The sequence below is a fragment of the Rhea americana genome, unplaced genomic scaffold, assembly GCF_003343005.1.
Source record: "Rhea americana isolate MKP2758 unplaced genomic scaffold, rheAme1 scaffold_49, whole genome shotgun sequence".
Taxonomy (NCBI): domain Eukaryota; kingdom Metazoa; phylum Chordata; class Aves; order Rheiformes; family Rheidae; genus Rhea; species Rhea americana.
Window position 1 is genome coordinate 231025 of NW_028186634.1, and position 22349 is coordinate 253373.

General features: G+C 46.5%; 1 protein-coding gene across 4 annotated transcripts in view; it reads right to left on the bottom strand.

The window, feature by feature from the left end:
* OSBPL5 (oxysterol binding protein like 5) overlaps window positions 1-22349 on the bottom strand; it is a 111242-nt gene that overhangs the window by 61506 nt on the left and 27387 nt on the right. The window contains exon 1 of one of the 4 annotated variants that reach the window (XM_085317104.1): window positions 10220-10289. The exons of the other annotated variants lie outside the window; for them this stretch is intronic. The gene's annotated coding sequence lies outside the window, so the exon portion shown is untranslated. Of the gene's footprint in view, window positions 1-10219; window positions 10290-22349 lie in introns of those variants that run through there. 4 annotated transcript variants of the gene reach the window in all.

Genomic DNA, 22349 nt, shown 5'->3' on the forward strand with positions numbered 1-22349 from the left:
TTCAGTTTCCAYGTTACAGCGGATGAGGGCTGCCAGTGCTCTCCAGTTCTGATGCTGGACCCATTTGGGGTGAAAGCAGCAACCCTTACAGCTGCGATATCCTGCTGTAGAGACGCCTTTCAGTGCAGCTTCTCTGCACTTTGGGCCTTCYGTGCTTGCTGGGAAGATTGTGGCACCTTTTAGCATCTGGCCCAAGGCTTTGGGGGGGGGGGGAGCGGGAATTTTCCTGGCTCCATCTTTAAATTTTCTAGGTTTGTGACATGTAATTACCACCGAGTTAAACACTGTGCAGGCATTATGCTGCCCCTACCCTCTGCAAACTGGTGGGTAGATTGGTTTGCTTACTGTCCTTTTCAGCATTTTAAAATAGACTGGAAATATGCACATCTCTATAAATAGTTCATTAAAGGTTTGGCATAGCCAAGAAGCCTGTGTTAGTTAAAGGGGGCTCTTAATTAATTCAAGGCTTGTTCCAAACAACCTTCTCTTTTTCTGGTCGTTAAATACTTTCCAGAAATCAAATTACACCATATTTTGTATTCACAATAGTAATTTACTCTAGAATCTGCATCAATAAGGAAAATTTAATCTAAAGATACTGACATTTCCTGATTCAATTAACCCGGAGGAGCTAAAATTTTCATGAATGAAAAGAGAAGGCAAATTGTTAGCAGATATGCTTCCAGCTATTAGTGTCCCAACTATTCACAGGAAGAAACAGCAGCACGTATCTTCCACAGGGGTAAATTATTAGTTCAGTGGTGATTTACATCAGCTGACAAACTACTAGTCAACTCAAAGTCTGTGAAATTCACTTCTGGAAGCTTTTGCTAAAATAGCTATTTGAAAGAGAGTTATTTGGAAAACCACCCCCTGTTCACCGTTAAACAAAACCAGATACAGTGAAAAGTGCCCCTGCAAGTAATTTTTCTTTAAACAACYCGTGTTTTTGGTTAGGGACGTGGCAAAACACACTTCTCATAGCCTACTCTGAATGTCTGGGCCATCACGCTGTTTGTCAGAACCTGAAAAAGTGAAGTTATTCACTCAGCTTCGTGATGGGTCCACCGAGGGGAATAAACAAGGCGGGTTACTGAAGAACACAGACCTGCAATCACAGAACAAAGCCGTGGTTTGCACCATTAAGGTTGTCTGCATCAGTAAAGATTCTTCTCAGCTGCTTCAGCAAGCCCAGGGGCTGGCTGATGAGCCCCTGCAGCACCCGGGTAGCACTTGCATGTCCCATCTTCTCAGTAGATTCACAACCAACCTTCCTCCAGGATGAGCAAAGACCATGAACAGCACAACTAAAGACAAAAGCAGGAACCAAATGCCTACGCTGAGATAAAAAATTAACCCAGGTTACTAGTTTTGGGAGTCCTTATTTGYGTGGGTTAAAAGAGTTCAAGGTAGGAACATAAACTGCAAAAYATTTTTCTTTGATGTTTAGGAAAATCTCATCTTACAAATCACCTCTGATCTGGACAAATGTCTCCTGCRAGCAAACAAGAGCCTGGCACTGAAGTCTCACTGTATTTGGGAGAGGGAACACCAYGCTTCTACAGCTTAGGAATGGGCTTTGTGTACTGCAATAAGTACTAAATACACAATCCTCATGTGTTTTGTCTTAAAATACTTGTAGTTTACTCTGTAAAAATTTGGCGAGAGTTTTGTTCAGAATAAGAATATCAATGAGTGGGTCTCCAAAATGAATGCTTAGTAATTTTTAAATCCATCTCCTCTGACCTTTAAACCACAATTGATTGTTATGCAGGAGGCTATTCATTTAACTAAGCATATTAAACTTTCCACCAGCACTGAGGGGCCTCTCCTGACTTAGCAATTTCCCTGGTCTTTCCCCTCGCTAACTACACAGATCATACCTCACTTGCTGTAATTATAACTAACCCATCTGCTTTAATTACTGCCCCGCTAACAGCAGGCAGATGCAGAATTCAATGTTTTACCTAGGTCGCCAGAGAGATGAGAGTCTCCAGCAGTCAGCAAAAGACAGCAGCGAACAGCTTTCCTACAGACCTCCGTCTTACGCCCCTTGCTCTAGCTGCAGTAAATCACACTTTGCACCATCTCTTTTAGGCCCCAGTTCCTGAAGGCATCTCTACTGGCTAGATGTCTTGCTCGGGCGGTTTCTCAGAGCACCCATCTATGCAGATGCCTTCGTAAGGTGCTTTCTTTGAATCCTCTTCAGTGCTGTAATCCTATGTGCTAATACATTCAGCTGAGGACAACCAAAACGTAACTCTCAGTGGTTCAGCAAACACCAAGGATCTGAATGCTTACCCATCTTACTGATCTTTCATCTGAAGCCTACTATTATTTGCTACTGGTATCAGTAGTTGGCAGTCTTTTAAACAAGGAAAACGCACCACCAAGCACACGTGCAATGTATAGGAAGACACGTGCCCTCGCCGATGCCCTTTGCTCTTCCGATGCCATTTTCCTATCACGCACTAGCCCAGAAACTCCAGTAAATGCCTGCTTTGAAATAAGCCCAGGAACTGGACGTCTCCCTCCAAATTTCTGCTTGTCTAGAATATTTGTGTTCTCCTTTAAATTAAAATTTCAGTTAAATGACAGTGATTCACACGGACACCACAGCTGATTCTTGCTAGTAAATTTAGGAAGAACTCCAGGGGCTGTCAGAGATATACCTTAATTTAAATGTAAGCGTAAGCGCCACTCATGCACAAAAGCATAGCTTAGCTTTGACCTAGCTAACTCGAGTATAGCCWGCAGGGCACTGCTCCGGGCCAGCCGGCAGCTCCGAGCAAAAGGCAACGCTCCCCCGACTTCTGCGGGTGCGAGGCACCAAAAAATAAAGCGACCCCGAGCACTGAAAGCTTTGGTCTAGTTCAACCAACAGGCGCTYCGTTACGAATTTCTGCACAAAGAACAGCAAGCCCAAAGGCACTGGGCACACGACTCAAAAACCGCCCASCCGAAAAGCCGATACGAAGCGTTCCGACTCTTTTTTATTGCTGCTATTAGCACTGATCGCCGACGCACCGGGGAGCTTCGTTTGCTCGCGAACGCATCCCGGAGCCGTATCGTTTCGGGGGACGAGTCTCCCGCTCCCGCGCACAGCGCCAGCGAGCTGCGCGGCTGCGAAGCGCGGCTGCGAAGCGCGTCCGCCTCCGACGCACCAACCTGCCCGACGCCCGCCTGCGACGCGGGGGAGCGCCTCCCGCCAGCGCCCCGCACGTTTCGCGCGCTGTTAGCCACGCCACCGATGACTCCCGGCGCAATCCTCTCCGCCGGCAGCAGCGGCCCACCTCCTCAAGGCCATTTTTTTTTTGGTTTGATATTTTTCTTTAAAAAGAGCATATTAAGCGGCATCATTACAGCCTTGTATTGCTATCTAAATCACGTAATGAGATCATATTACCTTTTAATAGAAAGATCCTACTTCAAGCTTTAATGACATTAAAAAAAAAAGCCGACTACTGCAAGCCTGGCTGATGACTTTCTATGATACCCACCTCTGCTTTTATGTAATTAAATCTGGAAAAGATTGCGCCTCGGGGCTGCCCTCCCACTACACAGTTACAAGGAAATACCAAGCTAATTTTCAGACTCACTTATCTGCTTGACAGCGTCCTCCTGACATGAGTCCCTTGTTTGTGAAATAGCGCTCCCTTGTAAGAAAACAAAAACGATCAGACCATCTGCATCCGAAGAGCAGCCCAGAGATGGGGAAGTCACCGAGCACTGTGGCACGGTGCTCCAAAAACGCTGAATTTTCCTGTCTTCTGCTCTGCTGTTTCTCCTGTCAGACCCAAACCAGCCCTGTAAACCTCAGGGGCCTGGACAAGGAGGGCCAAATAAACACGACCAAATACATCTTAAGGATGTGCATCTATTTTGAACAGATCCTTATGTGTCTCCTGTTTTGCTTTTCAGACTTTTGGTCACTGTAATTACCAGCGTCTGCTGTGCAGCAGCTTAAATGTAGCGCGCCACCTTTACTGCCTTCGATACAGCTGCTACCCCAGACACTTCAATGGAAACGAACACAGTACGCGTTTTTGCATAAACTTCCCCGCTTCTCAGACGAGAGCATCAAGCTCTTCCTTCGACAGTTGAAAAGCAGCACAGCAGTTATTTTGGTCATTGGGTTTTAATTAAAAATCTCTGTGGGAGGAAGGAAACTAGACAACCCACAAAGAGCATTTCGGGTGAGATTTATGCCACGTTAATCGAGCCCAGAGGACTCACTGACAACCTCTCCATGCCCACCACAGCCCTTTCCTCCACAATTTACCCAGTGAAAACCAGAAGGCAGGACAGACTTTTTGCAATGTGTCTTTTTCTTTTTTTTTTTTTTTTCCCCCAACTGGAGCAAGCTTTAGGTAAGCAGGTGAATAAACACACCCACATCATACAAATTTAACCATGCATTTCTCTTTGCTCATCTCCTCCTACCTGTTGAAATAGTTACTGTCCCCATATTTGCACCGCTGACTCCTCCATTACTCATACAAACCGTGTGCGTGGGGGGCAGGAGCCAGGCAAAATCTCTTTGTGCGAGTTACCAGCCCTAAGCAGAGCCTTGGAGAATCGCAGGAATGAAGCAGTAGTGACACTGCGCACATTTTGCCCCTGATTTCATTTCAATGGAAAAGGAAAAGGAAGGTCCTCAGGTGACTTGCATGTGTTTTATGCTGCTTGCAAGCTTGCTTTTTAGGAGCACCCGATGTTACAGTGGCAGTTAGTTGGAAACAGCCGATATCGAGAATCTGAGCCACCCTCCCCTCGTATCGCTTTTACACTGGGCTAGTCCCAGCGATGCCCGCGGCACCCTCTGTGCTGCCAGCGATGGCAGGGTCTGGCTCCCAGCCTGGCGGCTGACCATACAGCCCGTGACGAAGAACAAGCCGAAGCCCCGGGATCCAGACCGAGCACCTCTCCCATCACCTCAAAGCTAACCTACATTGACACGAGGGGGTTCTGTGGTCACTGCGTGGAAAGATTCAAGCAAAAAGCCCCAACTGAAATGAAACAATACCACCGAGCTGCAAGCCCTCCTTGCTACCAGCCCTGGAGGTGCACAAAAGCCACCTGCCAGAYGACGCTTTCCAGCACGGACTGCGGCAATCGCTTGAGAAGAAGCGGGCACTAGCAGGAAACGCCAGTGACTTCTGCCATGAAGAGGGAGCTGCAGGGAGAGCTGCTGCAGAGGGGCAGGCAGGTTTTACGGGGCCCACGAGTGTGTGGGGCTGGCCAGCTCATCCCTTCCATAACTGAAAAGATGTCATAGGCTCCATCTGCACATGTTGTACAAAACCCAGAGCCACAGCTGCTGCACTGTGACTGTAAGAGAAACGAACCACTGCAAATGAAAATACTCTGAACTGGGGACGTTTGGGGGCCTCTTTAACAGATCGATGCTGCCTCCCTGGTTGAGAGCGCCAGGTGGGCGCCCTGGGCCAAAACGGGGGCAAGCTCAGAGACCTGCAACGAGCGGTGGTGAGCAGTGGTGACCGGAGCCGATGGGGACAACTTGGTTGTACTGCAGCATCAGGCTCCGAAGCTCCCACCTTGGAGGGTTTATAAAAACAGGAACCCCGATGGAAAGGATCTGAAAGGTCTCGGATGGCAACAAGGGGACAAAGAAACAAGTATCTCCAAAATGAAGCAAGGAAGCACTTAAAACGGGAAAAGGCTAGAGGGACAGTTTTCGACTTGTTAGTGCCTCCAAAAGGTACAAAACCCTTAATATCCCAGGCTGTGTGCCCATAACAGACTCCCCCACAAGGCACAAATTCGCACTATGACCAGCTCTCAGCAATAAATACTATCGCCTAGCAATCAGCCAGCACAGCACCCAGAGTGCTAGGAGCTGTACAAACAGGTAGTACTGCTGTCCCTGTGCCAAAAAGTGTATCAGGTTTCTGTCCCAAGCAGCCCCTCAGACACGGACACGTTTGGAAATGGAGCAGCAGACTGTGCCAGGTACCAGCAGAGTGAAACAGCAAAACCTGAGCCTAAAAAACCTGCCCTAAAACAACCTCTCCTCTTGCAGACTAGAAGGGTCATACAGCCTTCTTCGTTCTGTGGTAGAGGAAAAAAAACCTAGAATCTTTAGGTAGGTCCCTGATAAGCCAGATTAGCAGCCTCACTGGGAAAGGCCCATCAATAAACCATGATATTTGGGAATTACAGTGTGTGATCAGCATTTTTTAAAGTTTCTCCCCGTACGCGTTGCCTGCTGATTTCAGGTCTGCCCCGTACCGAAGCAGATGACCGCAGACACAAACGCCAAGCATTTCGCAGCTGCTAGGTACTCGCTTTCCACCGCTGTAAATGGCTCTTCGGGGCCCTCATTTCCAGCACCGCTAAACACCTCTGTTCTTCCCTGACAGCTTAAAGGCATTTTCAAGCAAGTATTACAGTAATCTGTATCCCTGTCATGGCCCCCTTATAACACCAATATGCTGCAAATGAAGACAAGGGCCAGTAACCAGTCTGAAAACAAAGTCATCTCTATCTTATTTAAAACCACGGCCATGACTCAGGCGTCCCAACTTCACAGCCAACATACCAGCYGAGTCTTTAGTTTCTTAACTGCAAATCACGGCAGGCAAAACAGCGCTAAATCCTTCCACCACAACTTCAGCCTTCAAAGACAAGATCGCAGCGCACCCGGCATATCAGGAACCGGCGCGTCAAGGAGCCGCCGAGGCAGTCTGCAGCCCAAGACTGGTGCTACGCGCGATTTTGCACCGGTTCACCTACGGTAAATTTAAAGCAATATTTATTGATATGATTCTGCCGGTGCAGTCGCAGCCAGACGGAAGCGCGCTCTACTGGAATAGCTTGTTCTCCTTTGCCACGGGGGAACAAGCTACACTGGTGCGAGCGTGTCCATACCGGTAGAGCTGAATTGGCACCACGGGAGGGTTACCTCAGTCTTACAGAACTGCAGTTAAAAGCAGTGCAACTCGCTTGCATAGGCAAGACGTCATTTTGTAAAGGATTTGCTTCGCATCTTGAAACAGCGGTATTTAGTAGCAGGACTCCTACTCGCCAAGCAATACATTCACAGGGCAGAATCAGGAGGCTGGGAGTTTCACCTGAATAAAATTACCAGCAGCGGATGCCAATTGCTCTGAACAATAACAGCAATGCAAGGAGAAGGCATTTTCACATGGGCTCTTGCTAGTAATTCCAGTTTATACCTAGCTGACCGGCTGACAGGGGCAGCTCTTGGGGAAGAAGGAGGAAAGGGCACTGATGCCAGCACACGCGCCTGCGAGCCCCACTGCTCTCTAACCGCAGCGACTGGGGAAGAAAACCCTCAAAACAGGTGCCAGCACGGTGGTGTGATGGAAGAAAACCTGCAACAACAGCCCCGACGGGTGCGAGCTGCCACTGCTCACCCCGGGGAGTTTGGGCCGTAATGCCCATCGACATTAATTTAATTGTCAGCACTATTAACAGTTTCATTGCTGATCAAAGCAGCAGGGCAGCACCAAGAAAATCAGAGCCAGCTGGAGTTACTTATCAAAGGCAGCCAGCAATAAATAATCCGCAGCTCTGTGGCAGACTACTCCCGCCGCGTATAATCTCTCCCACTCTTTCCGCTTCCTTTCAGCGGCTTCTTGGCATACAGAATCACTGTGCAACCAAGAAAAAATATCGTGCATGCCTGTCCATAATTAATCTGTTAAGGAATAATGCAAATCTCTGCAATTGTGTGTGGAAAACATGGAAATCATTCAGTGCATTCTGCAAAGGGCTCAGACATACCCATCTCTCAGCTGATCCGGCTCGGAATGGTAAAAACATCCTTCCCGAAGCCACACAGAAGGTGTTTGCCAAGCACATGCACAGGCATCGGATACACTAGCACAGCTTATTGCTTTAGCTTTAAAAATAGACAGATAGATGTTGCTAGTTACAGTATCCCATAGCAATCGTACACATATTTCAGTAGGCAAGGACACTTAATTACAGCCCTGTTCCTTCGAGTATCATTCAGATCCTGGAAAATATCCACATGCTTTCCCTTCTTGTGTTTTCCCAATATTGTTAGAATAAGTAACACGCACAAAACATAACCTCGGCCCAAGGCTCTCAAGGCTGCTTGCTTTGCAGCATGCACTCTGCTCTGGCCCTTATCCTCCCCACCTCACRTTGAAGGGAGAGTTTTGAAAATAATTATAATATACATATTACTTGTCAACTTCACCAGCTGTGGTGTATCAGCCTGCATCTTTCTGTGTATCATTACATAGCGACCGTATGTTTTTGTATCAGATAAGGTTCCTCTGAGACATCTGACTGAAAAYAATGAACTAAAAAGCTTCGGAAGAACTCCCACTTGTTGCACGGATTTCTCATGATACTCAAAATGATGGAAAATTAAGATGACAGCAATAATAAGAAGCTCGCATTTCTGAGACACTTTACACCTTCAAAGCACTGTACAAACATGGATTAAAAYGTATGCACAAACACCACCGTCTGCAGTTGACAGTTCAGGTTTCTTGATCTTAGACTTGCTTGCAAGTGTTTTTCCACATGTCGAGTGTTCTCATTCCCGTTGTTCCTTTCTTTGCTTAGGTCCTTTTTCTGCCTTCCTTTCTGTACTTGGAAAGCACGTCTGGGTCCCCAAGTTTACGCCATGTGATTTTCTTTGCAAGTTTGGGGAGCCTGTTTGCCTTTTTAAAAAGTAGGAAAAGCATCTTGATACTGTACGGGGAACTATGCAAAACCATGTCTTGCAGCAGACTCCCACACTTGAAATCCCTCTAATTTTTGATGTCTGCAACAAATCAACGGCTTAATCAATTTATAACTATAAGACAACTGAACTGGAGCCTGCATTTATGCAATGAGGTTGTGTTCATGCTCTGGTAGCAAAGCTGCTGTCAAGGACACTGCAAGCCAGGAAGGGCTTGCTAACTTGTCCAGGAAAATCTTAGCACTCTCCCGCCTCCGAGCCTGCACCGGGCGTTTTCCTCTGGGCACGATTTATTCTGCTGCAGACAATACCCGAGGAACATAAAACACAGTTTCTTCCTACCACCAAAGCAGCAGAAGAGGCCCAAAGAGGCCCTTTGTGCCTCCTGGTTTCCTGGAAAAAAAGGCACACCTCTTCCCTTCAAATCCACCCAAATCACACGCCGGCAGGCAGCTCAAAACCCTCCCCGGCTGGCCAGACGCTGTCGAGAGACTCCCCTGGGATTCTTTCTATTTTAGACCCCAAATCCTCGTGAAATACCACTGAGGCAAAAGAGGTCTGGGCTTTGCACTTTTTTGTGATCACTGAATGCACATATTTGCATGAAGGGAAGGTGACCGGCTCCACGGCTCTGCTTCGCCATTAATCGAGAAGCAGAGGAGGAATTGCTTTCTGGTGCAGCCCCGGCCGTGCTTTCTCGCAGCTCCCAAGCTCTCCATTAACTGCACGTTTTCACAGCTGCACGTTTAGGAACACCACCGCCAATCCTTGGGTTTTAGTAACCAGTAGGTTAAATCACATTATATCCAGAATTTTGAGCAGGATAAAGCTTTTTGCTAAGTTGCTGTTCTCAAATGTTCTTATGATATCCTTTATGCTGAATCTTCTTATGCTAATTGCAAAGTAAAGTTATTTTTTTAAAAAACAATTGCTTCATTTACCTGTTTTCTTAAACCACCTGCAAGATTCTTCATGCTCCATAAACCAGAGCCTGTCTTAAATAGTTCCCTATCATTCCATAGGAAAAAAGAGAAACTAAGATTGCAAATTATTTGTTTTTATCGCTATAGCTTAAGACAACTCTACAGCTTATGCCATTGGCTTTACTAAGGCAGCCATACCTCCTGCTATTTCCTTACTTAATTCCATATACTCCTTCCAAGGCTCTCCTATAYATTAAGCAGGTGCCACAGACGGGCATTAAGCGGGTCCCAAACTGGGACAMAGCACCAGGTGCCTGGTAGCGCAAATGTCGGGGGCTCCGGCTGGGAGAAGGAGCAACTCCAGAAGTGTCCACGCTTTCACGGAGAAGCCMTTGGCTCCCCCAATGCCTTCACTCCCCAAGGAGCCGTGGGTCAGAGTGAGCAGCCTGCAGATACCCCAACTCTCTCTTAGTATGCCATGCTAACAGTCCTACGTGTACTAAAGAGCATTTTTTCCTAAATACGATCCAGCTGTTTACAAATTCATACTAATCTTGGTAATATTAGTAAAGTGGGTTGTTTACAGTACCAAATCATGTTTGATGGGATGTTGCTTTCACCAAAGCTGTCGCCCATGTAGCCTATGGAGAGAAMGGAGCCCTTCTCAATCACAGCACTCTCACTTCCGAAGCGTAAGAGAATGGAAGAACTACCGATCCCATGGCCAGATCTCAGGGGGAGACCGTGGTCTGTGCTGTGAACGGAGTCCTCTGAAAGAAGAGTAAGCCAAGACTTAATTCATGGTGTTAACATCTATCACGTACCACAGAAACTTCCCTGCCGCCACCTGCACGTGATGCTTCTCCGTTTCACTACAGAGCTGGCTTTCGGGAGTGGGACACCTTCCCACCTTGCAGCCACTGCTGCACCCCAGCACTGAAATATGGTACGGTTTGACATCGAAAAGCAAGACAACAAAAGGTGTTATGCGCTAGCAGCAATAAATGGATCAGCGTAGAGAAGTACCACTCTGCAGACTCACAGCCATACTTAAAGAGACCCTATTAAAAAAAGAGAGAGAGAAAATTACAGCCAGTGTTTCTTGCAGTTCAAAGGAATCAGGATCCCAGGAGATCTCTTGCCACAGAGATGTGCAAGGAAAGTTAACCAGAAAAGCAGCTGAAAATACGAGGTATCAGAAGGCAGAGAATAACAGAAGGCAGAGCTCATCCGACGGCAGCGATGGGGGACAACGAGGAGAGCAACGCGGGTATATTCACCGTCTTTGTCCCTCTAGGAAAATTACTCATCTTGGAAYGTTTCTGGCTAAGGGGCTAATCCCAGAAATACTTTTTTTCACATGCTTAGTGCCTGTTCCTGGGAATGTAGCTATAAGAAATAAGCCTGCTAGAAAAGATGGGTAGATCTGGGCCTTTTGGCATCTGTTAGAAAACAAACCTTTTCCCAAATATGCAAGTAGGTCCCCCGGAGCAGGAAGAAAGCAAGCCTGGAAATAGTTAACATGTGTTTATAAGTTTTGCCACATCTGATTGCTGCTTCCAAAYTCTCCATGAACAACTTGGTGAGCATCCAGTAAGTTTTCCAAGGCCCGGACCCTGAGGAAGGACCACTGTGTGTAATATACACTATTGTAATGATATTCCCAAATGACATGATACAGCTGAGACAGGATTTGTGCTCACTGCCCCGTTAGCTTGAATGATCGCCACGATGCCAAACAGCAGCATTTTGTGGGTGTTTTTTGTTCTTCTTCTTCAATTTATCTCAATAGACAAAAACTGCAAGCAGAAACCYTTGATGGAAGCCAGGCTGCAAATCTGCCCTGGAGTGGAAAAACATGGGAGAGATTTTGCCCTATGAAGAATAAAGTACCATAGGACTGGAATCATCTGACATTTCAGTTTAAGTCCCTAACCAGCTGAAGTAGTTTTGGAATTTTCACCCACAAGTTTTACATATACTGTGGGAAAATGTGAGCAAGAGACAGAGAGAAAATCATTTTTCTCTTCACCTAAACGTGCAAGAGCTGAACTTCGACCGAATTCCGTCACTGAGACGGGAGAATGAACCAACGCTGTACGTTAAAATACAACACTGCCTTCTCATCGGTGCCCATCTGCCTCCATACAACATCAAGTTATCCAAATGGTTTTGTTCCAAATCCAGTCACTCATTTGCAAAAATCGCGATTCCACCCACAGTTTTCAGTCTGGAAAACGAGAGCTACTAGCTGCCTCTCTTTGCTAAAGGTGAGCACGTGTCCTGTGCTTTGCTCCCGTCAGGCTGTGCCGTGGAAAGCCCTTGGGCCACTTTCAGATCCACACTTAGTGCTTCGGCCCAACAYGGTTTGTTCCAAGGACTTCACCACAGAGGATTTGGGGTAAGAAGCTGGGCCACCAAGGATGAAATGGCCCACGAAAGCTTTTCTTGGTAAATTTTATTCAGACTTGACAAGTTTCAGCAATAGGGTAGTTATCTGACCTTTCAGAAACGTAGTTTGCAACAATCAAAACTTGGTGTCTTCTGATCACAGAACGTGGTAGAGATAAGTTATTTTGATGCCTCCTACCACGATTTCAATACTTCTGTACACTTTAAATGACACGTACTACAGATTCAGTCAATAACCTGTTCAATGGTCCGTTCTTTCTGCCCAGCCAGTGCTGACTATACAAATGTACTAGGCATTTACATTAAACTGCCCGTTGCWCTTAATTTGCATTAACTGTAATTGCTTAAAGATGAGTTTATTGATTGGTGCCGCATGAGGATAGAGAGTTTCACTGAACCAGAAAGGAAGGAACATCCATAGAAAGCAAACAGACTCATTTCTTCCAGCACTCTTGTTTTCATACACAGACAAATGTTGTGTATTTTATCTTAAAATGAAGCCAAGACCTTAAGGCTGCATACTGGGTGCCTGATGCACCAGCCTCCAACTTTGAATCCAGCCACACAAAAGCAGAGCCAGAAACCTCCAGTTTCGCTCCCTGGTTGTGAAGCTTTTTGCTTTAAGGTTTTCAGCTCAACAAATTTTTGCCTTCAAAACAGCTCCCCCCCAAAAAGAATGTTACAGCAACGGTAAGAAACTCAATAACGGACCCACATGCAATGAGAAACAAGGATGAGAAACCTGGATGCCAGCAGGGCCTTTCACACCTTGTCCTTTCGTGTTGAGCGGAGAGCCCACCGCAGCACTTCTTCTCGTACGAAACGAACGCCCAGTGAGGAGGACGAGCCGGCCCGCACCCCTGCGGCCCTCCCCTCCCTCCCGGGAGCGCCGGGCAACGGTGCACGCCGGCAGCACGACACAGCATCTCGACTGATATTTCCAAATACTCTCACTGGAAAAGATTTATACCCCTACCACCGAGCCTGCCCCTGCAGGGAGTTCACCTCTGCGCAAAACGACGGCAAGTGACTAACAGGCAGACAACTCGCGTCAAAAAAATCCTGCRCGGGAGAAAAAGATCATCTATGAGGATACGCTGCCTGTAACAGAAGGAAAAAAAAGCACAAGAATAAAGTTTAGTKCTATAGTTCCATGCACAAAGAGCATCACAAAACCCAAGCTACTGCCTCTGGATTTTGCTTGTCAAAGTTTTCCTCTTACAAATAAGAAAAGATCACTGCCATCTCATCAGCAAGGTAACAGCATGGCTTAGCTTACGGTGTGGAGAATCACAGTTTACCTTATGCACACACGTTACAAAGTAACTTTGAAGTGGTAGAATCAAATGATAAATACCCATTACAACTGCAGAATTTATCCTTCACAAGCGCTTAATGCCCATTCATAGCTTCTGCTAGAAAAATAAAATAGGAAATTTTTCCACCATGAGCCACTCTAGGTGGACACAAAGAACAGCAGGTCTTCGTTTGCCCCCAAAAGAAGTAAACTTCTGCTAGCTCAAGCACCTGTTATTCTCAACACTCTGCTCTCCATCTGAGAGCACCACACAAGCACCTTTAGCTCCTTGGCTGGCAACAGCTCCTCTTTGATCCGGAGACTGGCATTAGGAATATAAGGAGTACAAGCATCCGGTCCTAAATGAAACCCCTGSTAGGATTTTCGCTGTCCTTACATGACTTTCACTCAAATCAGAACTCTGGCTTCAAAAAAACAGATCTTCTTGGCATCTCACCAAGCTTGTGCACCAAGCTGGCTTTTATCAAAGCAGAGTAAAATTTCAAAGCAACTTTGCTTGTAGGAAAAAGAAAAAAATATATATATAAGGAAAACAATCAGACCACTCAGTTCAATCCAACTCTGCAGGAGCTCACAAAACTGGGCCTCTTCATTGAGCGGAGCAGTCCTTATAACCGGAGCTTATTCCAAGAGAACACAGCACCRGGGACCGGAGGGGCAACCCAGCAGCCTGTCATTTAGCCGCCGTTAGCTCCAAGGGTGGATACTGTATTTCAACAAAAGCAGCAAAATGCATCAGGATGAAATATGAATATTGTCACAAAGCATCAGTGCTCCGACGCTGACCTGGTAAAAGCCGGGACCACAGCGCGCCCAGGTTTCCTCTTCAGGACAGCCTGAGCACACGCGAAGCTCACAGCAGAGGTGGCTCCCAGCTGCCACAGCCGGGCACCGCTCCACTGAAACCAAGGTTCATTTACTGCAGGGAATTTCTTCGCAAGTATTCCCTGAGTACGCAGGGTGATCCMATTTGAAACACCCTACTGCAACACAAATGTTGTTGAATATGGACTGATCTCTGGTAATCTCCCACACAGTGAGTAACGCCATACACCACAAATAGTCTGATCTGAATGAGTGGTTATGATGAGTAAGGGMCTACTCACAGTGGGCAAAGGTGAAAAAAAATCCGTTTTTTGCTGGTTATCACAGAGAGATGGCCTTCTATTATTGGATAGATGTGTCTGACAGTGTGTAGGGAGCTGACTCATATCTGCTTTATCTTTAAAAAGACTTCTACTGACCAAAGGAAAAAGTAGCTTTTTACCTTATATATAGCATGGGTTCAGTGTTTCTAAGCAAGCAAAAAACACAATTCTCTCTGCTCTGCTTTTACATGATTTAAGTGACAGATAGGTACAACCTGCCTCAGAGGTTAGCATGTGCTGATGAACGTACTGAGCCCGTAACATCGAGGCTGGGCATTTGGCATGTTAACGACCCATTTTGGAGCTTATGCGTCCTGGTGTCCYCACACCGCACAACGAGCAGGTCCTGTCCTAAGCAGTCCACTTGCCCACTCGCACGCATACTTCCAGGGGTACTCCGACAGCAGAAAAGGTTTTCTGTGTAAATGCCCATGAGTTTTACAGCACTCTTAAGTAGCTGTCAAAGTGGTTAACGCCAGCAACACTCCCCAAATTTCTTACTACCACCATAGTACTGGTGTTTCCAGAAGTAACATGAGCTCAAAAAACGAAACAAGCTCTAACTTTCTACTGTAAGGAGAAAAATCTCCCACTTCTGCTTCTCTCCAAGCTTCGTTGTGGACACTGCAGCACTCGCTGCACCAGAACGTCTTAAGTGAAAGCGTGACTGCCAAGGGCAAGCTGACTTGCTCAGGGCTGACTCTGAATATCTAAGTGACCGTGTGGGCAGCATCTTGTCATTTAGTCATGCAGATCTGATGATCTTGTGGATATAGCACTGGACTGGGAGTTAAAGAAAATTCCACATCTGCAGTTCTGCTTTCTCTTCCATGTTTAACTGCACGTACACATAGGGTGGGGACTTTCACTCTCCCTGTTGGGCAGCACATAAATAAATTGGGTTTTGGTTCTCAGGAGAAGCCCCAACATACTGTCAGACTCAACTGCATGGGGAGTTACTCTAGAACGGACAACCCTGTGCAGAAACCCTTCGTCTGGAAGAGGAATGCCTTTTTCCAAGACGCGTTCGGCACTCAAACAGCCAGGCAGGTTGTGATTCCTCACCACCATTTTCCAAAAGCGGTGGACTTCCCAAGCAGAGACAAGCTAAGGCTCGCCAGCAGCTCCGCTTTTCGTTTCCTAGCTTTAATCCTCCTGTCCGAAACAGTCAAATTCTCCATGACAGAGGCACCTCCAAGTGGCCTTTTCTTAAGACTCACCCTGCTGGTCACTGGCAAACCATGTCCCAGGCTGCTCTGTTCATCAACAGAAGTGAGAGTACAAATCTCCTCAGGGTGAGGAGAAAAATCCATTGAACTGGAAAATGAGGTGAAACGGGTCAGATTCGGAAGCATCTCATGCCTGAAGGAACAGCAGCAAGAAGACAACAGATGGGAACAAGCAGACGCCCAAATCCTGCTTCACTYTTCTTCTGGCTTTCTGCTGCAGAGGAGAACCAGGGAGCAAAGACTATTGCCACAGAGAGACCACAACACCAGGAAAACTGAGCCTTCTGAGCAGACGTCTGCTTAGAGTGGACAGGACCCGACAGGACAAGCAGTACTAACCCCCATACACTGCCAATAAATCCAGGTGCATATCAGAACATCACGGCTTAATTTTGATAATAGCCAAYGGCAAACTGAACCCCACAGTAGTTTACAGCAGCCTTGCGGTTGCCCTAAATTACAACCCATCTGCAGCAGACTCCAGGAAATTGTCAGTCTGGTAGGTGTGTGTTCTAGCAGTGCTCTCCTCCTACGCCAAGCCACTTCTTGCATCTACACTGTCCAACTTCTGCTACCAAAGTAAGGCTCCTAAATTAAGAAATGAGTCCCTCTGAGGTCAGCGGGAGGGGAGAGAGGCTCCTCCCAAGACTGATTCAAAGCAGCAGCCTCAGTTAGCAAGACACTAACATCCCTCAGCTCTTAGCACTGGCACTTACATCTAAAGGAGTGATGATGCCCATCGAAGCTCCTTTCCGCTCCTCTCAGCACTATTTCTGGCTATACAAAGGATAACTACCTTCAACCACCAAAGCGACACTAAGGACTTGCACCTGGGCCAAGGCTAAGTTATCCTCCCTTAGACAGGCTGCAGCTGCACAAATGGAAGCATCTGGAGAAAAAAATCCCAGATTTGGAGTTTTCAAGATTGGTAGCTCATGACCTGGCGCAGAACTTGGTGCAGCAGGCAAGAACATAATTTTTGAAAAACGCACTATGGTGACTTTTGCTTCCATGCAGAGCAGTATAAAAGCAAGAAGCCTCCAAGAGCATCACCRTTGTTCCTCCCTATGACTGTACAGCACTTGGCTAATTGCTACCTTTATACTCGCGCAACCAAAACCGGCTCCTGGACACCAGCTGATYATCCTGCAGATGCAGCTGTCCCAGAAGATTTCCATGTGGTGGGAACATGGCAACAAATGGTACTCAGTACACTTCCTGCTTGAACACTTCCTGCAGACCAGGCAGCGTCTGCCCTGCCCCACAGTGGCATAACACAATTTGTGTGCCACTAAATGCACACAGCTGCAAGGACACTCAGCATGGCACAGGCCGGTGGCTGGGCCTTCCCAAGCTGCGTCGCTCACTGCGCTGGGCAGGGAGGACCCACTAGCTGTAGCTTTGGTGCCTTTTTAATAAGGGGCTATAAGAGAAAGTAAATTACTACTTAAGACAACATTCATTATCTAGAAATGAGAAAAAGATGCAAGTAAAATATGTGGAATAGTTATTTTATCATGAATGAAACCCTTCTATCCCAGGCTGAAAGATCTCAAAAAACTCTTGTAATCTATTTTTTTTCCCCACATCCCTCCCCAAAGCAAGACTGAATATGCCTAGCTCACGTCTGGTAGGTATTTCTCCAGCTTGCTCTTGTAGACCTCTAGTGAGGAAAACTGTACAACCATTTCCCCTCCATAGCCTTTTCCAGTGATTTATCATCCTTACAGTTTCATGTTTTTTCTTAATGCTCATTTATTTACTCTGAGAATCAGAACACCACAGGCAGTGATAGACACCAAACCCATTAATGTCACTAGCATAGTGTATATTTAAGGTTAGCCAAGACTTCCCAGTAGAGAACAGCTACTTACAACTTCCCTAAATTTCAACCATTTGTGCCAAAATTTGCTATCTCAGTCAGTTGCCTTAGGTTTAAAGGATATTTCAACCAAAGATATTCAGTGATTTCTATAAACGAGTAGAAATAGTGGGTTTTTTGCATGCTAGTACTTAGAGACTTGGAAACCTTTAGTATTTAACCCCTTCATTTGGGACCAAAGTCCAGTCTAGTGCTGCTCCTGTGAAAACGTACACAAATTTGGCTGAGCTGCAAGTTTTCAGTCCAGCTTCACACCCCGCTGCTGGAGGAGCTCGGGAGCCTGCGGCTGCACCCAGCTCGCCTGGCAGCACGTCTGGGATAAGCCACAGACACGCTTGCAGCTCGTACAAGTAACGCACCTTCCCACCAAGCCTCTTCTGCCTTCACTCATGGCCTGGCCAAGCTGAGCACTGGAGATCAGATGATGGTGTAAAAAAAGGGGGGAGAAGATGCAACAGTCCCTAAGGCCACAGTCAAGGACCTGCTGCTTCAAGCTCAGTGGCAAATCCCTGACAACCTCAGTGGAGCCAAAGGTGGTTGCTATTGCCATGCCCACAGTCCGCCCTCCCACCTCTCCGGGGATCCCTCCCGCCCAAATACAAGGCGCCCTGGCAAGGCAGAGGAGGGGAAAAGCTTATGCCACTGCTCTGAGTATAGCACCCCATCTGCCAATAGATCAAGTACTGTGGTTCTCAGCGCTGTCATCTGTCTTTCTTCACGGGCTCAAAGCTTGCAAAATTAAGTCATTGATCCATCAGGCTGAAGGATAACACACTCCCATCTGCAGCTGTAAACTCAGTCCCAAAAATGCCTGATGGACCGCATTAATTCCCCCTCTAATTACCTTCTCCCGCTGCTTTCCATCACAAGGTCCAGACTGGATGTCCATGGGTGCAGGGCCTAGAGGGTCATTTAGTGCAAAGAGCCAGCTTTTCACAGCTGTGGCATGGGTCACATCAGCATTTTGCAAAAGGACCACTTAGGAGGAAGCTCTCACTTTGCATTCAGTGAAAGGGAAATAAACTCTTATATGGGGCCGGATAAGGTCTGGAAAAAAACTTGGATCTCTTTGTGGTGTGATTAACTGTAACAGAGTTGTGCAAGTAAACACAGGAAGGTAAGCAAGAGCAGAGCCATAACAAACCCAGCACATGGGGATACCATCACCCATATTGCCTCTTTATGTGAAATACATTTACCATGTGTGTCCTCGCCGCTCTGGCTGCAGAATAGTTTGCACTTTTTAGGATATGGCATTTTAAGAAGGCATACAGAAATGAATTTATCAAACTGGGCTAATCTCCGAAGCTTTTCTTCATTTTTGGCTTTACACGGAAGAGTAACTTCTCTCCTACAACCATTCCTCCAAGTCCCATCGCTGTCTATACTTGTATCTTGTCTATACCTATATCTGTATCTAACACTTTATTTATGTATGTAGGTCTCCGCATATATTAAGTTCTCTCCTTTCACATTGCTCCTACAGGAATGACGTTAAATGACAGGAAAGAATCCTGTTCAGACAATGTCCCAGACAGAGGTGAAAGTTCCCTCGCACTATTTTTCAAACTAACCCCCTGCCAAGTTAAAAAAAAAAAAAAAACTCAAGTGCTTTTGTGCCGAACGGAGCGGTTCACACCAGAGAAATTACTCAAGTGTGCAAGTGTTTGCAAAAGAGGGGCCTGTCGCCGTGAGCTTCCCCCGCACAGCTCAGGGCAAATCGGTAAGCCGCTGAGTGCACTGGCTTGACTGCCCTCCCATGCACCTAACAAAATATCCTCAGATTTATAAACACAAAAAAGTGGAGAAAAGCATCATTTTGTTGCTCGAAAAGAGAACAAATGTTTATTATACCACATTTTCTCCAAATCCCCAAATTACCTGTGCAAGCAGGCATGTGAAAAGCTGAGTGCATGAGTTTTTTGGCTATAATCGTTACTGTGTCACTTTACCGCTGGGAAAAACTGTTACTGCAATCCGTCCTATCTTCATAAGGAAAGGGACTTCATGGTGTAAGAGGTCTTCTTACATTTTCAGCTCTGCAGCATACGCTCCTAAATACAGCACTGGCACTTTGGAAACAGCCAGGTATTCAAAYGCTCAGCTTCACAAACAAGCGTCTTGTCAGCCTGCAACAACCCAGAGAGGAAACTCTAAATGCAAAACAGTGCTCGGTCCCACACTATTTAAGAGAAGCAAATCGGAACCACTACTTCGACGTGAGGGGAACACCGCCGGTTTCAGGAGGCACCAGAGCTGACCAAAGGCAAGTAGCTCATACAGCAAAGCACCAAGCTATTTTCAGCAAGTTTAACAGACTACGACAAACGTGAATTGCACTCTTTATGCACACTGCATAAGCTGGCCTTCAAGATGAATAAACAAGACAAAAAATATGCAAAATTTACAAAGACTAGCCATTTTGCATAAATAGCTAGCAGGTTGGTGTTTATTTTAAAATAGTCCGAACTAACAGGCATTCCCAAAATGTACCAACAGTTCTGCAAAGTGAGGGCTCTCAAGCAAAAAAGCTGACATTTTGGAAAATAAATTGACATTCCCACAACCTTGCCTCGCATAAAATCACTAACTTAAACAAACAGTTCCTGCGCACTGTCAGCTGTGAAAAATCACTGCAAAAGGTACTGCTGTTTTGTACACAAAAGCTCTCCCAGAACAATAAAAAAAATGAGGCTTTTGTTTTTAGTGTACTTCCTGAGACACGGAGGTTCCTGGCAAAGATGGAAAGTATTGGCAGGGAATGGGCAGCTGAAAATTAATCTCCTTCTCCTTCGCAGCATCTTGCCCCGCTCCTCACAAGCTGTTACCACGGCTGTAAAGCAGAAAGAGGCCTATAAAGCTGAAAAGAAGCAGTCTATGTGCAACGTCAGTTTGGGCACAAGGGGCCAAGAAAAGCTTCCCTAGGCTTCTCGGGGTTTCAGACTCCATCTCTAGGGCAGCAGCACCTGGTGACACCTAACCACAAAGCCAGTCCGGATGAACACACTTTAATCTGCTGACCCTCTGGGTTAGTTCCATCATCAGGTATTACATAGGTAATTTATGAAATAAATGAAATCCCAKCTCTTGAACTCTTTGATACCTTCAGGCAGACCTAAGGAGATAGCTCCAGTTTGCCAAACGCAGAAGAAAGAAATTGAAGGTTACCTTGGTGTTTAAAATGACCAAGGAAATCCCTGCCAAGACCAGCACAAGCAAAGTCGTATGCTAACAACAACTCCACACCAACTGCCGTGGTGACCAGGAGAGGTTGTGCTGCCACACAGGTAGAGAATGAGTCTGTGAACCAACACAGACAGAAGGGAAAACCCCAAAACCCAAACGCAGCAGTGGTGTGCAGCACCTCTTACCTCCTACTGTGGTACGTCCTGCTCCAAATAGGCCAGGTACACAGGGCCACAACAGTCCTTCAAACACGTACCCAAGAACTCATAGTATATATCACTTATAGCAGACTTTGGACCAGGCTTCTTACGTTTCTATCGAAACCACTGTTGCAAGGACACTGCTGCTGCAGAGCTCATGGGGGGACTGACTGCACGACCTGGCTACCTTCAACAGCCCCATGCTGCTCCCTCTCTACAGTCATGCCCCAGGTCAGCCACTGTCTCCTAGACACATATTCTGCTTTCAGCCACGTTAACATCGAGCTGCCTTTGGCATGTAGGGTCATGCTGTGACACGAGGCTCTCCACGGCATGCTCTGAATACGTAACGTGGGTACAGCCTACGTCTCCTCTGCAAGATGGTGACCTGTAAAAGTTACAACACCCGGTACTGAGCAGTCACACTTGCACAAGCGTCAAGAAAAACCCCATGGCCTGTGCAAGTTTTACAAGCGTCTGCTGCTGCAGACAACTTGCTTTCTGTACTTTCCCCCTGAGCACCATGTGAAAATGATTAAACAGACCCCTTTTGGTGCCCTGCTTGCTTCGTGACTGCAAGCATTTTCCTTCCAGTTGATGATGTGGCTTTCTGATTTGGTTTGGATGAAGCACAAAAGGAAGGAGTCATTCACTCAGAATAGCAGAATATTTGTTTTGCATGACTCATGCTGAACTCAGACAACTTCAGCTGGATCTCGGGAGCCCTGGCTAAATGCAGCACTGCCACTCCAGGCTTGGGAAGCACATCTCGAAGAACAATTTGTCCCTTGCAAAGGTGTTTCTAAGGAAGATGACACAGATGGAATTGATTAGTTCATGTGACTTGCACGTTAAGAGGTACAAGATCAGAGTTAGTCTTTTCCCTCCCCATTTCTGGGAACATACTGAAAAGGAAGCCTGTAACAACACACGTCGAGTCCAACGCACTCACCCGCTAGGAAAGCTGCTCACGCAATGATAATAAGGGGTCAGTAAGGAGCAGATGCCTGCTGTTGCCTCAGAACACAGCAGCTGGACCAAGGCAGACTTGCTAACAGCAGTGAACTGGCAGTATGCTGGGATTGCCATTTTCTATAAGTTTATTTGGCATCTCCTGCCAAAACAGTCTAACATTGTAAGCCCAGCAGCTTTGCTGCAACAGAAAAGCAAATTAATATGAGAACATAGCAATAATCTCAGAGATGGACACCATGAGGGCAGTTGAACCAGTCACCTCCCCACAGGTATTAAAGTGAAAATCGACATGATCATAACTATCTTAAAATTGCCTGCTTGCCGTAACAGACTATGCCTTCCCCTAGCCCCAAGGCAACGCTCCGACCA